This window comes from Pteropus vampyrus, unplaced genomic scaffold (assembly GCF_000151845.1).
Source record: "Pteropus vampyrus isolate Shadow unplaced genomic scaffold, Pvam_2.0 Scaffold56, whole genome shotgun sequence".
Lineage (NCBI taxonomy): Eukaryota > Metazoa > Chordata > Mammalia > Chiroptera > Pteropodidae > Pteropus > Pteropus vampyrus.
This window is the reverse complement of record NW_011888837.1, coordinates 6,943,827-6,962,830: the sequence shown is the minus strand read 5'-3', so window position 1 is coordinate 6,962,830 and position 19,004 is coordinate 6,943,827. Positions and strand designations below refer to the sequence as shown.

Below are 19,004 nucleotides of genomic sequence, written 5' to 3'. Positions count from 1 at the left end.
TAAGAAGGATGTAGACAGAGTGTTATCAACTATCAGAAAGAAAATAGATTATTTTTATACTACAAATGGAGGACAAATTTATGTAATTTGTAGAGTTGTGGCTCAAAGGGAAGAGGCGATTCTCAGGTGCTCTGTAACCTCAAAATCATTTTGTGTTTTATATATACTAAAGTACTTGTCTTTGTACTTTGTACTTGTCTTAGTACAGTTGAGTTTCTATAACAAAATACCATAAACTGAATGGCTTATAAACAACAAACATTTATTTCTCACAGTATGGAGTCTAGGAAGTCCAATATCAAGGTGCCAGCAAATTTGGTGTTTGGTGAGAATCTGCTTCCCGTTCATACATGGCTGTCTTCTCCCTGTGTCTTCAAATGGCAGATAGAGACAAAGGAGCTCTCTGAGGTCCCTTTTTCATTTTCTGAGAAACACTCATTTTAATGTTTTAAAAGACAGACAAAAAAATGATAGGCAGAGGGAGTCTAGACCAATTAAGGCAATTGTAACAAAAATTAACACATTACAATGATTTTACCTCATAAAGAAAATGACTAATTAAAATGAAGTTTCATAAACTTTCATGTTTGTAATAGTAATGCCCTAAATATCAAAAATGTAAAGTATAAGTTTTCTCCCTTACATTTATAATAAACTATCAAACCTCTGTTTAATGCATTTACTTTTATAAGCCTTCTCTGTTTAGCAGCACATGCTATACAAGTACATACATACTAATATTTTACCATGATAATTATAGTTTTCATCTCAAACTAGTGGCTTGCCTATTCCCCTTAGTTATACACATTTCATTTCCATTACAAGACACTTAAGACCTTTCAAGTGGCAAATTTTAATCAACATAGTACATAAAAAGAATCTTGATTTTTAAACTAAATCTTTTTAGTACTGTAGCTTGATGGGTTTAATTAAACAGTTGAAGCATAATATGGTAACTACATTTTACTGTTTAAACTAATTCACAGCGGTAGGAAAATGTTTGATTTTTAAAGTATAACCAAGATGAGACTACATAGTATGAACATTAAAATAAATACTAGAAAACAGTGAATAAATAAAAATAATTTTTCATCAATGGCCATTCATTCTTTTGCTCTTAGGAACCTGGAAGAAATTGTCTTTTTTGAGTTTCAAATGTTATGGTGAATCTAGTCATTTATTAGCTTCCTCAATATCACCTTCAATTGCTGAAATAAATGACTCTGAAGATTCCGATGGAGCCAACGTGATCACATTGAGTTATTTCTCCATTGAAGTCCTCCTTCAGGACTCTAAAAATAAAACGTATGCATTATGTGAGTTTCAATGGACTTCTTTATATTCTTGTCGTATGGGTTCCAGCCTATGCTCACCACCATGTTATGGACAGCTCCACTTCTAATACTGGCTCGACAATAATAAATGCCAATGGATACATCAGCTGGAATATTATTTACTCCTTGTTCAGTAAAGTTAGCTGTGGGGATGCCCAGCTGTTTAGAGCCTCCAGCCAAAGCCCTACACCACTTGGCCTCAGCAGAAGTAAGGCAGGTTCCTCATGAAGCCGTCTGCTTGGGGACAGCGGGGCATGGGCTGTGGACCCAACAGCAGGTCTGGCAGAGCTGCCTTCCAGGCAATGCCCAACCTGGGGACAGCTAGGGGACACAGGCAGGTGGGAGCTCCACAACGGGCACAACAGACTCACAGTGGGCAAGGAAGAGCCAGTTAAGTACACTCAAGCAAGTACCTTGCGCTGCTGACCTAACAGAAGCTGCCTAGCAAGTTACAGACTGACTGGGGTCTCTTTTATAAGGGCACTAATCCTATTTTTGAGAGCCCCACCTCATGACTAATCACTTTCTAAAGGCCCTACCTCCTAATACCACCACAAGGGGGATTGGGTTTCAACATAAATTTGGGGGAGATGCAAGCTGTACTTTTTGTCAGTACTTTATGTCAAAACTACTTTTGTAAAACAAACTACCATTTTTCTTCTTTTAAAATATATTTATATATTTTTGCTTAAATATATAGACAATTTTTAAAAGAATATTTTATTTTATTTTTAGAGTTCCAGATGGTATTTAAACATTTAACAAAAAAGTTATATATGCCCATGTGAAATTAAAACAGTAAACAAGACAACAACTTCTAATACTTAGCTTTGTTTCTATACTTTTAAATAGAGGATCATGTATTATGTTTAAGTGTGTGTATGTTTATATGTATTTGCATATATTATTAAATAAACAAATGGCATTCTATTGTATGCAGTGTTCTCAAGTTTATTTTATTTTTTAACTTAACATCTTAGAGATAATTTTTATCTATATATACAGTCCACACCATTATTTTAAGATTAATGTAGTATTCATTGTATGAATGTGCCACGATTTGTATTATCATGAACACTGAGCTTGTTTCCAGGGTCTTTCTATATTTACATCAGTGCTGAAATGAATATTCCCATACTTATATCTTTCTGCATTTGTGCAAAATATCTGTAGGCTAAATTTCTAAAAATAGAATTGTTGGATCAAAGAATGTATATATTTAAGGTTATTTTTTTAAACTATGACTATATTGTTCTAAAGAGGTCACACCAATTTATATCCTTATTAACAGTATAGGAATATGGTTTCTTGCACCCTGGCCAATTCTTTTTTTCTCAAATTTATGATTTTGCTCATCTAATAGGTTTAAAATGGCACCTAGCAAATGGTTTATTTTGCATTTCTTTAGTCACAAGTAACATGGAGCATCTTTTTATATGTTGATAAGCCATTTGTGCTTCACTGTTCTGTGAACTATCTAATCAAGTCCTTTCCTATGTTTTTCTAAGAGAAAAGAGAATCTAGAAGAGACAAGAAACTCACTAGAAATCTATATCTGTTTAGTGGATGTCTCAGTTTGATGTTTCATATCCAAGAACTGATCGATTTTTAAGAAATTCCAAAAAAGAAACTTGTGGTAGTCTGCATTTACTTATTCATCCATTTGGAGATATGAAGTATGGCTTTGGGAAGAAGGAGTGAGTTCATAGGGAAAATGAGAAAGATGAGAGTGGGGAAAAAATCAGAGGAATGAAGGATGATGAAAATATGAGAGAGAAGGAAGAGGACAGGATAAAGAGAGGAGGAAAATGGAGAGAAAGATAAAGGAAAGGTACATGGAGAAGAGAAGGGAAGGAAGAAAAATATATTTGTATTTGAACTAATTTCTGCCCCGTGAGAGTAGTGTTGTTAATTATGTTCAAAGTTTTTTAGGTATAAGTTTTCCAAATTTTGCTTTTTAGGCTACAGGTTAAAATATTGGAAGTTTTAGTATATATTCAAAACTTATTGTTTATCTTTTCTTCCAAGATTAACATCTACAAGCTTATAGTTTTCTAGGATATTTAATTGTCATTTCTTTCTTATTTGGCGTAGAATCTGTTTATTGTAATGAATAAGCAGATAAAACTTAGGTCTTGTACGGTAACTCATTTTAATATTTTTCATCAGATTACTTTTGTGTTCTTGTATTCAAATCTTTATGGATGGCATTAAAGGACAATCCATCTAATGCTGCACTCTGGCTAAGAACAAAGAGTGTTCTAGGAAAGGTCCAGTGCATTATAATTAGTGTGAGCATAGTTTGAATTAAAGTAGGGATTTAGTCATTATTGTATAACTTACAAAGCTTACCAAGTTTTGTAAACTTCAGATAATTTTAATTATCCTTTATTTGATGGTTGTTTTTTTCTAATTGCTGTATTTAGTGTTTCTGTGATATAAAATACCATGACAGAAGCAGCAGCAGCATGAGGTCCATACTTTATCCACCTGTGCTTTGCAAAAACCTATGACTATTCTAAGAACAACACATCTCTGAAAGAACAAAATTAACAGGTTATTAGTCTATAACTGTAAGGGAGAAGATAATTCATGACCTTAGAAATAAATTATGTTCATAAATTAAAAAGAAAAATTTTAATTGGCCAAAAATAAATTTTAAAGTTTTAAAATAAATTTTTTAGAAAAAAAATCCAAGGAATTAAATTATAAACCTTTGCTAAATAAATGTAAGGAAATGTAACAATTTTTTTTGATAAATGAATTTTGGTAAGATTTAGGAAAGTATTAAGCAATTTAGAAGCCTCACTGAAAAAACTGAGAAATCATGAATATATTAAAGATGACAAAGGCAGGTGATCTACTCAGAAAAATATTTTATTTTTCAGATATTGTTTCACATTTTGTAAGTAGATTATTGTGTCAATGAACAAAGAAGCTTCAGGTAAGTTCACACATCCGTATTTAGTTGATTGTTCTGGCACTTCCTGAAAAATAAAGGTGTTTTGCATTAACTTGAAATGAAAAACTAAATGCGCTTCTTTTTTTCTTTTCTAACCAACATCCATTGTCCTACCTCCAATATTCTGTGTACTATAAAAAGATCATAGAGCATTGTTCCAGTCTATGAACTTGACAATATATGTCATATATGTGTCCTTGCAAAATGAGATGGTTAAAAGGAGATTGCTGTTTGAGCAGATGTTTGTATTTAGGTATATAAAAGAATTGTATTATCACAAATGCAATTGAAAGGAGAAAAAACACCGAAAAGAAGTATCTGAAGGCATTTTATAATTTATCTATTTATCAGCATCTTTATTTTTATTCTATAAAAGCACCATCTTGTTTTACTGAAATGAGTTTTTCATGAACCATCTCATAAAAGTAAATCGTCTTCTCAATAAAAAATCATCATTGTTTTTACAAAAAGCTGCTCATTTAATCTCTATTACAGAAATAATTTTAAATGAGCATTGGAGGTGTGTCATCTAAAAGGAAATCCATGACTTGAAACTGATGTTGAAGTTCATAGAGACTTAACCCAAACACTAATTTAGAAAGTTAATATGTATTTATCAAAAGATATTAAGACTCACTCCTGAGTTCCAGTCAAGATGGCAAAGTAGTTAAACTCTGTGCATGCCTCGTTCCATGACAGCATTAAAATTACAACTAAATTATAAAACAGTCAACCTGGAGAACCATCTGAAGACTAGTTGAAGAGAACTCTTATAACTAGAAATATAAAGAGGTCACCTTGAGACTGCTAGGAGAGGGTGCAGATGCAAAATTGGCTGGTCCTACACCCATGTGTGATGGTTGAGCATCAGGAAGAACATCTCAGCTGTAGAGGTCTCTCTGTTGAAGCAAGGGGCCCCAGCCCTACACCAGGGCTCATAAGCCCAGGGTTCCAGTGCTGGGAAGAGGAGTCCTACAAAACCTGGCTATGAAAATCAGTGGGGATTCCAACCATCTGGGTGATATGGAAGGCAGCTAGAAACCCAGACATTCTCTTAAAGGGCCCGTGCACAGACTCGCTTGCTTGCAGGTACTCACCCTGGGCTCTGGCAGAGGGATAGAAGCTTGGCAGGCTCCAGAGACATACAGGGAAAGATTGAATTGGGTGGCTTCGGGGCAAGGACTAGAGGAATAGCCACCATTGTCCTTCGTTGAGCCCTCTCCCTATGTAGCCCGTGTTGAGCCCTCCCCACACACGGCCAAATCTGAATCTGCATTGGCCTGGTGAACTTTGCTTGTTTTACCCTGATGTCTTCCTGGAACTCTGCCCCACCCAAGTCGCAAATTGCCAGAGGCATATTCATAGCTGGTCAACCAGACCTACTCTGTGCTCTCCACAGAAGGCTATTTCAGCAGTAATCAATAGGCCTTGGCTTGAGTGCCTCCAGAGACACTTTTGGTGGCAGGCAACCAGCCCTGGCCCAAGCTGCAGTATTTACTGAACAAGTCTCGGGGTTTGGCAAGCCAAAGGTGGGCAGTAGCTGGCCTCAGTATGATCTGAGAATTTTGTGAGTGGCCACAGGCTCAGCACTGGCACCAAATCTGAATCTGCACTAACCTGGGGAACACCACTTGCCCTACTTTGATGACTCCCTGGAACCCCATCTCATCCAACTCACATACTATCCAAGGATCTTTTGTCTGCTGAGCCTAATGGGCAGCCAGCAGGAAGCCTCAGGTTTTGAGGTGCCCTGGGCCTTTTGCTGAGCTTCCCCAGGCCAGGTACTGGTGGTAGCCAGCTTTGGTTCATTGCATGGCCTCTCCCACATGTCTCCAGGTTCAGCACAGGCAGTGACCAAACATGGATAGATTTGAAGCTCCGACCAGTTAGCTCCAGGCCGGTCACAGGCAGTAGCTGAACCTGGCTTGTATGAAAACCTCTCCAAGGGGCTTCAGTGCCAACGTACTCAAGGGCTGGTGTTAGACCTTACCAGAACACCACCTGATTAGCCCCACAAGTGGCAGACCCAAAGGCTGGTCTCAACAGGCACATGAGCCCGCTGGAGTGAATCCTATTCTGTGGTGTCAGCCCTTATACAGTGAGAACTTTAACAAAGAGATAAAAAGCATAAAAATGGAAATGGAAATTACAAAAGGGAATCGGTCAGAAACAAAACTCATTATCTGAGGTGAAGAGTATATTAGAGGGAATTAACAGAGTGGATGAAGAGGATTGAACCATAGATATAGAGGATGGGGAAGCCAAGCAAACACAATCAGAACATCAAGAAAAAGGAAGCCAAGATTATATTAATAATTTAAGGAGCTTATGGGACACGATTATGTAAAAAACATCCGTGTCTTAGGGGTACCTGAAGGAGAAGAGGGAGAACAAGAAGTTGAAGAGTCATTTGAAGAAATCATGATGGAAAACGTCTCTAACAGATGCAGAGTTCAAAACATTGGTTATAAAGATGCTCAATAAACTTTTGGAAAATGTAGAGAACTCCAACAAAAAAGATAAAAATGGAGATGGAGATTATAAGAGGGAACCAGTCTGAAATGAAGAACACATTATCTGAGATGAGAAGTATATTAAATAGAATAAACAAAGGAATAAACAAAGTAAATAAAGAAGAGGATCACATGCCCTATCTAGAAGACAGGAATCAGGACATTCAAACAGAATGGCAAGAAAAAAGATGCCAAGACTATAGATGATTTAAGGAGGATATGGGATACTATTAAGGCTCCAAATATTCGTCTGATCAGCGTAGTGAAGAAAATCAAGATGTTGAACAGCTGTTTGAAGAAATAATGTTGGAAAACGTCCCTAACCTGGTGAAGGAAGTGGACATAAAACTCTAGGAAGCTCAGAGGATTCCAAAAATCAGGGATCCAAAGAGGTCCACACCAAGACACATCATAATTAAAATGCCAAAAGTTAAATACAAAGAAAGAATTTTAAAAGCTGCAAGAGAAAAACAAATAATTACATATAAGGGAACACCCATACACCGGCAGCTGATTTCTCAAAAGAAACTATGCAGGACAGAACGGCTTGGCAAAAAATATTTGACAGGATGAAGACCCAGGATCTACAACCAAGAATAATTTATCCAGCAAAGCTATCATTTAGAGTTGAAGGACAGATAAAGAGCTTCCCAGACAAAAATAAACTAAAGGAATTTATCGCCACCAAGCCAGAATTACAGGAAATGTTGGAGGGACTTCTTTAAGAAGAAAAAACATGCATCAAAAACAGGAATAAAGAATGGTAACAACTACATTCCTATTGATAAGTATCTTCAATGGAAAAGAATTAAGTGCTCCAACCAAGGGATGGAATGACTGAAAGAATAAGAAAGCAAGACCACTACATATGAAAAGGAAGGGAATGAAAAAAGATATTGCTGTGATGAACATAGAAGGTATTTAAGTCAGACAGAGAATGATAAATACTATATGATTTCACTTATATGTGGAATTTAAGAAATAAAAAGAACGAACTAATCAAAAACAGACTCACAAATATAGTGGACAAATTGGTGATGGACAGAGGGGAGGGAGGTTTGCAGGACTGGGAGAATGGAGTGAAGGGTTAAAGAAGTACAAATTAGTAGCTGATGGGTGGTCCCAGGGATGGGAAGCATGGCATAGAGAATTGAATTAGCATTAATACATTGGCTATGTGGAGGGTCAGGGGAGGGAGGGAGCAATTGAGGTGATCACATTACTAACTATATAAATGTCTAACCAATGTACTGTATACTTGAAACTAATTAAAATTTAAAAAAAGAAATAAAAAAGAAAACCCTAAAGATTCCACAAGAACACTACTAGAAACAATAAGCAAATATAATAAATTTTCTGGATACAAAATCAATATTTAAAAATCCATAGCATTTCTATATTCTAATAACAAAATGTCAGGGAAAAAAAAGTGGAAAAAAGAATTCCTTTTGCAATTGCAACAAAAAGAATAAAATACCTACGAATAAATTTAATGAAACATGTGAAGGACTTATATAATGAAAACCACAAGACCCTATTAAAAGAAATCAAAGAAGATACAAAGAAATGGAAAGAAGAATCAACATAGTTGAAATGACCTTATTACCTAAAGCATTACACAGATTTAATGCAATCTCCATAAAAATCCCATTGGCATTTTTTAAAGAAATAGAACAAAAAATCATCAGATTTGTATGGAAGCACAAAAGACCCCAAATTGCCAAAGCCATCCTGAGAATAAAGAATAAGGCTGAAGGCATCACTCTGCCTGACTTCAAATTATACTACAAAGCAACAGTAATCAAAATGGCATAGTATTGGCAGCATAACAGACACACGGACCAGTGGAACAGAATCGAGAGTCCAAAAGTAAATTTATATGGCAAATAAATTTCAACAAAAAAGCCAAAAACATGCAGTAAAGAAAGGAAAGCCTCTTCAATAAATGGTGCTGGGAGAAATGGAGAGCCACTTGCAAAAGAATGAAACTAGACTGTTGTCCATCACCACACACCAGATAACTCAAAATGGATTAAGGACCTAAGTAGAAGACCTGAAACAGTCTATGGCATGCTACCCTGAATGCACCTGATCTCAGAAGCTAAGCAGGGTCCGGCCTGGTTAGTACTTGGATGGGAGACCACCTGAGAATATCAGGTGCTGTAGGCTTTAAAAAAAAAAAGAGGATTTTATTAATTTGACCTCAAAGGCAAGGGAAGTAAAAGCTAAAATAAATGAATGGGACTGCATCAAACTAAAAGCTTCAGCTCAGTAAAAGAAATCATCAACAAGGTAAAGAGACAACCATCGGAATGGGAAAATATATTTGCAAGCAACATCTCTGATAAGGGCCTAATACTCAAAATATACAAAGAACTCATATGACTCAATGACAACAAAAAAACAAATGATCCAATCAAAAATTGGGCAGAGGATCTGAACAGACACTTCTCCCTAGAGGATATACAAATGGCCAACAAATATTTAAAAAGATGCTCAACATCGCTAGCTATTAGGGAAATGCAAATCAAAACCACTATGAGATACCATCTCACACCTGTTAAAATAGCTATAATCAACAGGACAAGTAATAACAAATGTTGGAGAGGATGTGGAGAAAAAGGAACCCTCATACACTGCTGGTGGGACTGCAAATTGGTACAGCCGCTATGGAAAACAGTATGGAGGTTCTTCAAAAAACTAAGAATTGATCTATCATATGATCCAGCAATCCCTCTACTGGGCATTTACTCCAAAGACTTGAAAATTTGTATCTGTAAAGATATTTGCACATCGATGTTCATAGCAGCATTATTCACAGTGGCCAGGACATGGAAGCAACTGGAGTGTCCTGCGGTACATGATTGGCTAAGGAAGCTGTGGTACATATATACAATAGAATATTACTCAGCCATAAGAAGAGATGAAATACTGCCATTGCCGACAACATGGATGGACCTCGAGATAATCATGCTAAGTGAAATAAACCAGACAGAAAAATTTGAAAATCACATGATATCACTTATAAGGAATATAATCCTAAAAGCAGCAAATGAACAGGACAAACAAAGACTCATGGATATGGACAATGGACTAGTGGTTACCAGAGGATGGGGGAAAGGAGGAGGGGAAGGGAGTCCCCTTTTTGAAGGGGTAAAGGGAGTCAAATATAAGGGTATAGGAGGAGCGTGAAGTTGGTAAAAGGTATCAAATATATGGTAGCTGAAGGAAACTAGATTTTGGATGGTAAACATACAATAGAAGATACAGATGTTCAATTATAATGTACACCTGAAAATTATATAATTATATTAACCAATGTTGCCCCAATAAACTTAATTTAAAAAATTAAAATAAATAAATAAATATAAAAAATACAGAAAAAGGCAAAGGGATTAAGAAGTACAAATTGGCAGTTACAAAGTAGTCATGGGGATGGGAAGTACAGCATGGGGATATCGTTAATAATATTGTAGTAACTATGAGTAGTGTCAGATGGGTATTAAACTAATCAGGGGACCCCTTTGTAAATTATATAAATGTCTAATTACTATGCTGTACACCTAAAACTAATATAAAATAATGTTGAATGTCAATTTAATTGAAAAATAAAAATTAAAAGAAAAAAATTATTGGTTATTAGCATATTTGTTTGACAGATCACTCCATATGGGGGAGCAAGACAGTAGGAATAAAATTCAAGCTTTGTTGTTACACTTTTGCCCCTGTCACTAATGAGATGTATGACCTTCGAAAAATCATTTTACCTATCCAGGATTTCAGTTATTTCATCTGTAAACTACAGGGGTTAGACAAATAATTGTTTCCAAAAATGAGTACCATGTAGGGTTCTGTAGACAAATATTTGATAAAGTAGCTCTCTTTAATAGTATATAATACATAGTAGCATATTAATGATTCAGAAAAAGTCATTCGGCAAAGAGACATGTAGAACATTGCTTAACCATAAATACCTCCTCAAGGAAAGGCTACAAATATCCTTAAAATATATATTTTGATAAGGAAAAGTGGAGAAAGGAATTTTTTAGCTCTAAAAATTTACAATTTAGTAGTTATACAACTGGATGATCATGCTCCTGAATGTTGAAATTTAAAAGTCACAACAAAAATAAACTGATGAAAAGATCATAATAATTATGTGTGTAAAATTCAAATAATTCATATCAAGATTAATTCTAATCATATATTTCCATTTTTTTAATTAAATTTATTGGGGTAACATTGGTTAATAACATTATTTGTTTCAGGTGTACAATTTTATAATACATCATCTGTATATTACATTGTGTGCTCACCACCCAAATTCTATTCTCAGTTTTGGTAATTAAAAATTGGAGGTTTTCAACATAGTTCATGATAGAATAGCTCTGTAGATGATGTAAGCCAAGGCACAAACACACATCTACTTAAAACCAGTAAGTTTTTAACAATCAAATTCATTTTGTGTTCTACTTTTCAAAGCAACAAAGTGAAGAAAGTTTACATGTAGTCCCAAAGTCAAATATTAAATTTTATATAACAAAACTTTTTTCTTAAAGAAAATCTCAAGCTTTGTTGTTATGCTTTTGCATGCCACTAATGAGATATATGAGAAATCTCACTAGATATTCAAAATCTCAAACCCTTTTTAAAATGCTTTTCTATAATTTGCCCTTTGTGAGTAAATTGTTGGTACATGAATCAAAAATCCCTGTTAGACATTTATACTTCTGGGTCTTAATTATAGAGCACAGAATCCATTGAGGAGATCTCTGAATGCTAAAAGCTAATCAGATAATCTTAGAAAGTCCCTCTGACTGCCATTTAACACTTAATCATGCATTAACTATAAATTAAGCATTCAGTCTCTGGCAGCCTTAGAGTAGTTTGGAGGCTTGCTCTTTCCAATTTTGATCTGCCACTAAGCAGTCCAACCCACTTACAGAAAATAAAAGCTTAAATGGTTGATACCTAAATGTAGGATAATATAAATTTACATCGGTCTTTCAGATACCTACTGACTATCAGTTCCTCTATATTTTTATTTAGCAACCTTCAATGATCATAACCTTTCTTTCTAATCCATCAAAAATCAAAACTATCCAACTCATGTTCCCTTCTTGTTGTGTGCTTGACTGGGCTAGAACACTCAGCCATGCTTAAATGATAATGGGCAAAGGGGTTTCATAATGAGAATTCTAAGAGTTAAATTCTTAATCCACATGGATCATGGCAGGTTAGTTACCCCTCTATGAGCATCGCTCAGGAAATAATTATTTTCCCCCAAACGCTGATACGGTCTCATATTTAAGGACATTCAGGTAACCTGATTTTTCTAATAGCTACAAGTTTCAATAAATCCATTCACTTGTTGATGAATGGACTTTATCTCTTCAATCGTATAGGCAATTTGTACTTTTTGTTTTGTTACTAATAGTGATTGCGGTAACAGGATAAGAAACCTAGATGAATATCAGGATCTCTAAAATCAACAAAGTTATTTGTTTAGAGACACAAAGCTCAGTCCGTATGTACTTATGCTAACCTATTAACACATGCCGCCTTTCTTATCCACACACTATTCTCATAATCATCTATCCTACATCAATGTTATTATTACATTTTTAATTTAACCATCCTTTCTACACTCTCACCTGGATTTGGGAACTTGCTGCCTCCTGCCTGAATTACAGCCACAGGTGTTTCAATGCACTTCATAAGGCTAAGCTCTTCCACCTCTGAACCATTTACAATATGGCCAAGGTATTCTTTAAACAGTTTTCATCATATCTTTACCATAATAGAAAGGTTAAAAGTTTGTTGACTAACACACATTATAAACAGCTTATACATAGGAAATATATCCAGATATAATTAGATACCATAGATACCAGCTTCGGTCATTCCTACCTTTTCCCATCCCTGTAGCTGCTATTCTAAACTGTTACTCTCAACTCTCTGCCTGTTTTTGACTCTTAGACCAAAACAGGTCATTTCTCACTTCTCGTCCTACCGCAGCAGGAAACTTGAAGTCAACAGGTATGAATTAGGTCAAAATATTGCCTTTACAAACTTACCTACATTGGCAACAATTAATTTCTTCTGTTCTATCAGTGAAGAAAATATGTTCCTCTACCAGTTTATTGGTTACCTTTCTCTTTGGGCCATGTGTCACATCTTCTATGTGCTTTCAAGTAATGTGCTCCATCAGTTATCCCCTCTCTCTTTTCTGTTTTTCTCCCTCTCTTTCCAATATTCCTTCTCCTCATCTTATAGAACCACTCAATTCTCTCCCATCCTTAGAAAGTCTTTCCTCGTCCCAGTCTCCTGACTCTCCTTCCTTTCTCAGTTATGATTTTTAAAACAGTTGTCTACACAAAACTCCACTTGCTTATGTGACATTTCTCAACTACTGGGATCTGCTTTCTGCTCCTACTATTTCACTGAAATTCTTCTAAACACTATCCTGGAAAAGGTCAGCAATCGAGATAGATTTGTAAAATTCCTGCCCTCAATGATCCCCACCTGCTGTTATTCATGCCCTTGTGTAATCCTCTTCCCTTGAGTGTGACAATCTTCTATCCAATAGAATACTACAAAGGTAATAGGACATCACTTCCATAATTAGATTTTAAAAGACTGTGACTTCTGCCTTGCTAGCAAAGTCTGTCTAGTGGTTTGTTTTTGGTTTTTGTTGTTGTTATTTATTTATTTATTTTTGGCTTCCATAATTTGATGAAGCAAGCAAAAATGTTGGAAAGGCTCATGTAACAAGAAACTAAGAGGGGCCTCTAGCTAACAGTCAAAGAAAGACGGGAGTCCTCATTCTGACAGCCCATGAGAAACTAAATCCTGACAACAACCACGAAAGATTGAAAGTGAATTCTTCTCCAGTTTAGCTTTCATATAAAACTCAGTCCTGGCTGATCTCCTGACTGCAACCTTGTAAGATCCTAAGAGGACGCATATAGGCCATGCTCATATTTCTGATCTGTATAAACTGTGAAAAAAAATAATTGTTATTTTGAGTTTATTTTTTACTGTCAGTTCTTTATAATTCTCTTTCTGCTTTTCTAAACATCCTGAACTTCTTCCACCACATTCTCTTCTGTATACACACTAAATTGAGAAAAGACTTAACAGTTTGTCTTCTACTCTCTTCTCTTCTTACTCTGTGTCTTCTTTACTGAGGATCTCAGGCTTCTACAATTCGAACTAACATTTTCATTCTGAATACAAAACTGATTCGTCTAATTGCTTACTATACATCTCTACTAGAAATCTCTACTTCAAACTCAACAGGTACAAAATAAAATGTATTATTATGCCCTGACAATTTCTCTTCTTTAAGAACCATAACAGATCAATCATTAAATGTGTGGCAATTCTGTCCCTTGGATCCAAACACAGTCCACCATTCCTATTGTCTCTGTCTTAGTTACAGCCCACATTACCTCTTACTTGAATTATTTCACTATTTCCTGACAAAATTCCTGCTTCCATAATTATCCTCCTGATGTCATTCTACAGGAGAGTGGATTATCTAAAAGACAAACCTCATCATGTTACAGCACCGCCTGAAATTCTTCAATAACTCCTGGAACCTATAGGAAAAAAATAATAATAGCTCTCTTAAAAGAAAGACCACTCTTGACTACTCTTCACTTTCGTGCCTTTGAATCACCCTCCTTCCTTTACTTCTTTCCCCATGCCCTTGACACCGTCAAACTATAGTTGCCTGAACGAACACAATTTGTTATTTCAGGACCAACTATTCTCTCTGCTATAAATTCTATTCCCTCCATAACCAATTTTTATTAAAAAACCTCTTGACAACCCAGGTCTGTTATCACTTCTATTCAGTTTAGTTCAGGTAAGTAGATACATGTGGATCAATTTTTAGGCTGGACATGAGACTGGGTCTTGGAGGAACTAATAATCTAATGGAGTATTAGAAAATTAAAACTTCCACGGCAGTACCATGCCAAGAATTATGTGAGAAAGGCCATTAACCCAGATAGGGAATTCAAGGAAGATCTTCTGGAAGGAGTTTGTCATCAGTCAAAAGTAAGTCATGAATGAGTGGGATGATTTATATACTAGAAGAAGTTTAGTATTTAAATCATTTATCCCTACGTGTCTCTCTCTCTCATCTTCTAAGAATTAGTTGAACACTCCTTATGTACTATATCCTCCTTTAACGTACTTTCATTGTTGTGTTTTGTACTATTAAGTGGATACCTTTTGTTTTAATTACTATATTCTTTATTTGATTCTGAACTTTCAAATGTTAGGACTAAATCTGAATTATCCCTGTAGCTCCAGCAATCAGCATGATTTTGGTAATTTTATAGGTGCCCAATAATTGCTTCTTCTTTTATGTAAAGTCAGGTTTATGAAGGTATAATTTATATACAGTAAAATGAAATTTACATACAATAAAATGCACATAATTTAATTGTACAATTCAATGAGTTTAGTTGCTCCTTGATTACATTAATTTTGCAATCATTTGTCATCTGTTATTTCATAGATAATAGTCTATGCATAAAAGAGTAAGGCTCAACCACACACATGGATGTTTGTACATTGTAGGGGCTCAATATTTTTAATAAATAAACAGGCCAACAAAAATATTTTCATACTATCACTTCACTTTTCACAAAGTAAAAGAAATAATAAAACTACTTCTATAACTGAAGTAAAAATTGCAAGCGTTGTTACAGCATACAAGGAAAATTATCTTGAATAGTCAAAAATAATTTTCCTATGTCCCAGAATCTAGATTGGTCAAAATATTTTAAAATTATAATTGAATTCCTTGGCATTTATAAATTTATGTAGTAATTTGTTTGTAAGCTGCTTCAGAATCAAAATATCACTTACCTTCTGCTAACCACAATTTTAGAAATTATTCACAAGTAGAAAATTACCTGTGCCAAAAATCACCTACAAAAATTTTGGCTGGGTTTTTGCCAATCAGTATGCCAATTAATTATCCTAAAAGGGCTGGTTGGCCTTGGATCAAGTAAAGCCTTATTAATATGCAAAGCCACTCTTATCAGAGAGAAGATGAGGGGGAGCGGAGAATAAGACACTTAGATCAAGGAAAGCTGTGGTAGAAGAAAAGCTATTTCTTTAATGTTCTTTAGAATCTTACAAATTTCTAAAGAGTCTAGTCCCACCTGAGTAATCAGAACTGGCACACAGACTGATCTTGCAGATGGATCAAGCTAACATCATCTGAAAGGAAAGCAGAGACCGTAGCTGCTACACAGGTGTTTGGTACTGGGTTTGCCCTCAAACAGAAGGTAAACTTGGGTGATGGTAGTGGAAGGAAAGAAATAAGCTAGTGACATAAATCATAATTTTTTAAAGTGATATATGTGTCAATTTTCCATTCAAGATAAACGAACATTGGGAACCATTATACTATGGGGTTGACCACCCTTTGAGTCGTAATTCATTTTTGTTATAATGGAAGTTTTGGATAAAAATGGTATAGCACTTTGCTTTTATCTAGTGTATACCTGGGGGAAAAAGACTAAAGTGGTTCATTTTGTCTATTCCCCTTCCTATATCATCATGTCCTTTTATTCTTAGAGAGCAGTATTGTTCACTTGCACTGTTTATGATTTACCAGAGCCATTTTATCATTTTTACCAGTGCCTTTACATCCAAATGCTCCCTTGGTATTTTGAAAGGCATTTCATTTTAATAAAGTCACTGGAAACCAGAAATAATTCAACAACTCTGGCCTCTAAATCCAAGTTACTCTAGAATGAAACCTAGAGAAGATATATGAATGGGTATAATTATAAGGAAAACTTTTGTATTCTACCCATTATAATTATATAGAAATTAACATAAAGATGATTTATTTATGCATGCTGCAACTTATTTTTAATAAGAAACAAGAATAAGTAATTTTCTATTATCAGTAACCTATTCCAAAAAGGAACTTAAGAAATGTTACAGACTCCTCCACTAGACTGAAAATTTCTTAAAAGAAGAGAAAATGTGTCCCCAGAAATTTCATAGTTTTTATCATATAATAGATGCTAAATAAATATGAAAGAATGAATGCTAGAAGTGCTTATTTAGACAAAAGGCAGTTTGTGCTTCACTGTACAATAAGAAAGTGAAATTAATAATGCTCTATGAATGAAAGACAAATTAAAGTGCAATGTATTTTTCTGACAATTATATTTTATCATCAGAAGATGTCCTTTACTTTATATACATGTAACTAAATGCTCTATACAGGTGATTTTCTCATCACACACACACACACAATCTGATCTAAAAGTATATTTAAGTCACCTATTTCTCACAACATAGAGAATAGTTTGCAGTTTCAGAAAAATATAGTTCATTTTTTCTTTCTTTTTACTATTTTCTTTTATTTCTTTATTTTTCACTTACAGTTGACATTTAATATTATATTAGTTTCAGGTTTACAAACATAGTGGTTGAACATTTATATAATTTATAAAGTGATCTCCCCCAATTAGTCTAGTACCTACCTGACACCATACATTGTTATTTCAATATTATTGACTATATTCCCTGCGCTGTACTTTATATCCCCGTGACTATTTTGTAACTGCCAATTTGTACTTCTTAATCCCCCACCTTTTTCATCAAGCCCCCTAACCCCCATCCCATCTGGCAATCACCAGTTATTTCTCTGTATCTATGAATTTCTTTCTGTTTTATTTTGTTTTTTAGATTCCACATATAAGTAAAATCATATGGTATTTGTCTTTCTCTGTCTTACTTATTTCACTTAGGATAATACCCTCTAGGTCCATTCATGTTCTTGCAAATAGTAAGATTTTATTATTTTTATGACTGAATAATATTTCATTATATATATGTACCATCTCTTCTTTAACCAATCATCTATTGATGGACACTTAGGTTGCTTCCACATTTTATCTATTGTAAATAATGCTGCATCTATCTTTTCAAATTAATGTTTTGCATTTGTTTGGATAAATACCAAGAAATAAGATTGCTGGGTCATATAGTAGTTCTATTTTTAATTTTTTGAGGAACTTCCATACTGTTTTCCATAGTGGCTGCACCAATTTGCAATCCCACCAGCAATGCACGAGGGTTTTCTTTTCTCCACATCCTCGCCAACACTTGTTGTTTTTTGATTTATTGATGATAGCCATTCTGACAGGTGTGAAGTGATATCTCATTGTGGTTTTAATTTGCATTTTTCTGATAATTAGTGACACTGAGCATCTTTTCATATGTCTATTGGCCAGAAAAATACATTTCTTAGCTTCTACAATTTACATCAGGTTTTCAAAGATTTGGAGGGCCAGATTTCATCAAGGTGCCAGCTCAGATTTCCATAGGTTTCCTTATATTCCTTTTTTTTTTCTGCTTGAAAGAAACTTCTTTCGAACATATAATCTAGGAATAGGAACTGCACTCTGAGATAGTAACTGAAGTCTATATCCATTCTGCATCTTGCTCCACAGATATCTGACTTTTTCTATTTGTATTAATTTATAGAATACACAAAATTATGTAAGACAGACACAAAGTTATACACTCTAAAGGAAACATGTAGTAAAATTTTAGATGAGAATTCATGAAAACATATGCATATACACAACAACATACAAATTAGTCAGCATCATATAAAGGCAGAATTATCAGGCAACTAGAGAGGAAAGAACACTCAGGATTCTTTCGCAAAACATAAGAGAACAAGAGCCAAACTCAAATTACTTGTCAAAACAAGGTGGGCAAGTCAGAGTCCAATGATATGCAAGAGTGCAGATTAGAGAAATTAGAAGCTCATAAATTAAGGTGTACACAACACCTTACAACAACCAAATGCTCTAAATAACATCTGGCAGAACAATGAGGAAAATCACTCATTCAAGTATATCAGAACAGGACTAATCAAGCATTAAGATTAAGGCACTGGTAAGACATACAATGAAAGCTCAGTCCAAGAGTTTTTATTTACTTCTGTAAAGAAAATAACTAACTTGAATCAACCATGTAAGTGGAAGACTATAGCTAGAGTGAGAATGAGCCAGGGACAACAGAGTGAGCTCCAGGCAGAAGTAGGAACTGACAGGCTGGAGCACAAAACACTGACTCTGTTAACTAGGGAAGAAAAGGTAGCATAGGCTCAGAAAAACATTCTGCCCAAGGTGACACAAC

At 34.9% G+C, this 19,004-nt stretch overlaps 2 pseudogenes; one reads left to right on the top strand and one right to left on the bottom strand.

Moving 5' to 3' along the window:
* Positions 1-1,092: 1,092 nt before the first annotated feature.
* On the bottom strand, positions 1,093-1,572 carry LOC105292385 (annotated as a pseudogene).
* A 7,298-nt stretch (positions 1,573-8,870) lies between these two features.
* On the top strand, positions 8,871-8,978 carry LOC111740051 (annotated as a pseudogene).
* Positions 8,979-19,004: the final 10,026 nt, after the last annotated feature.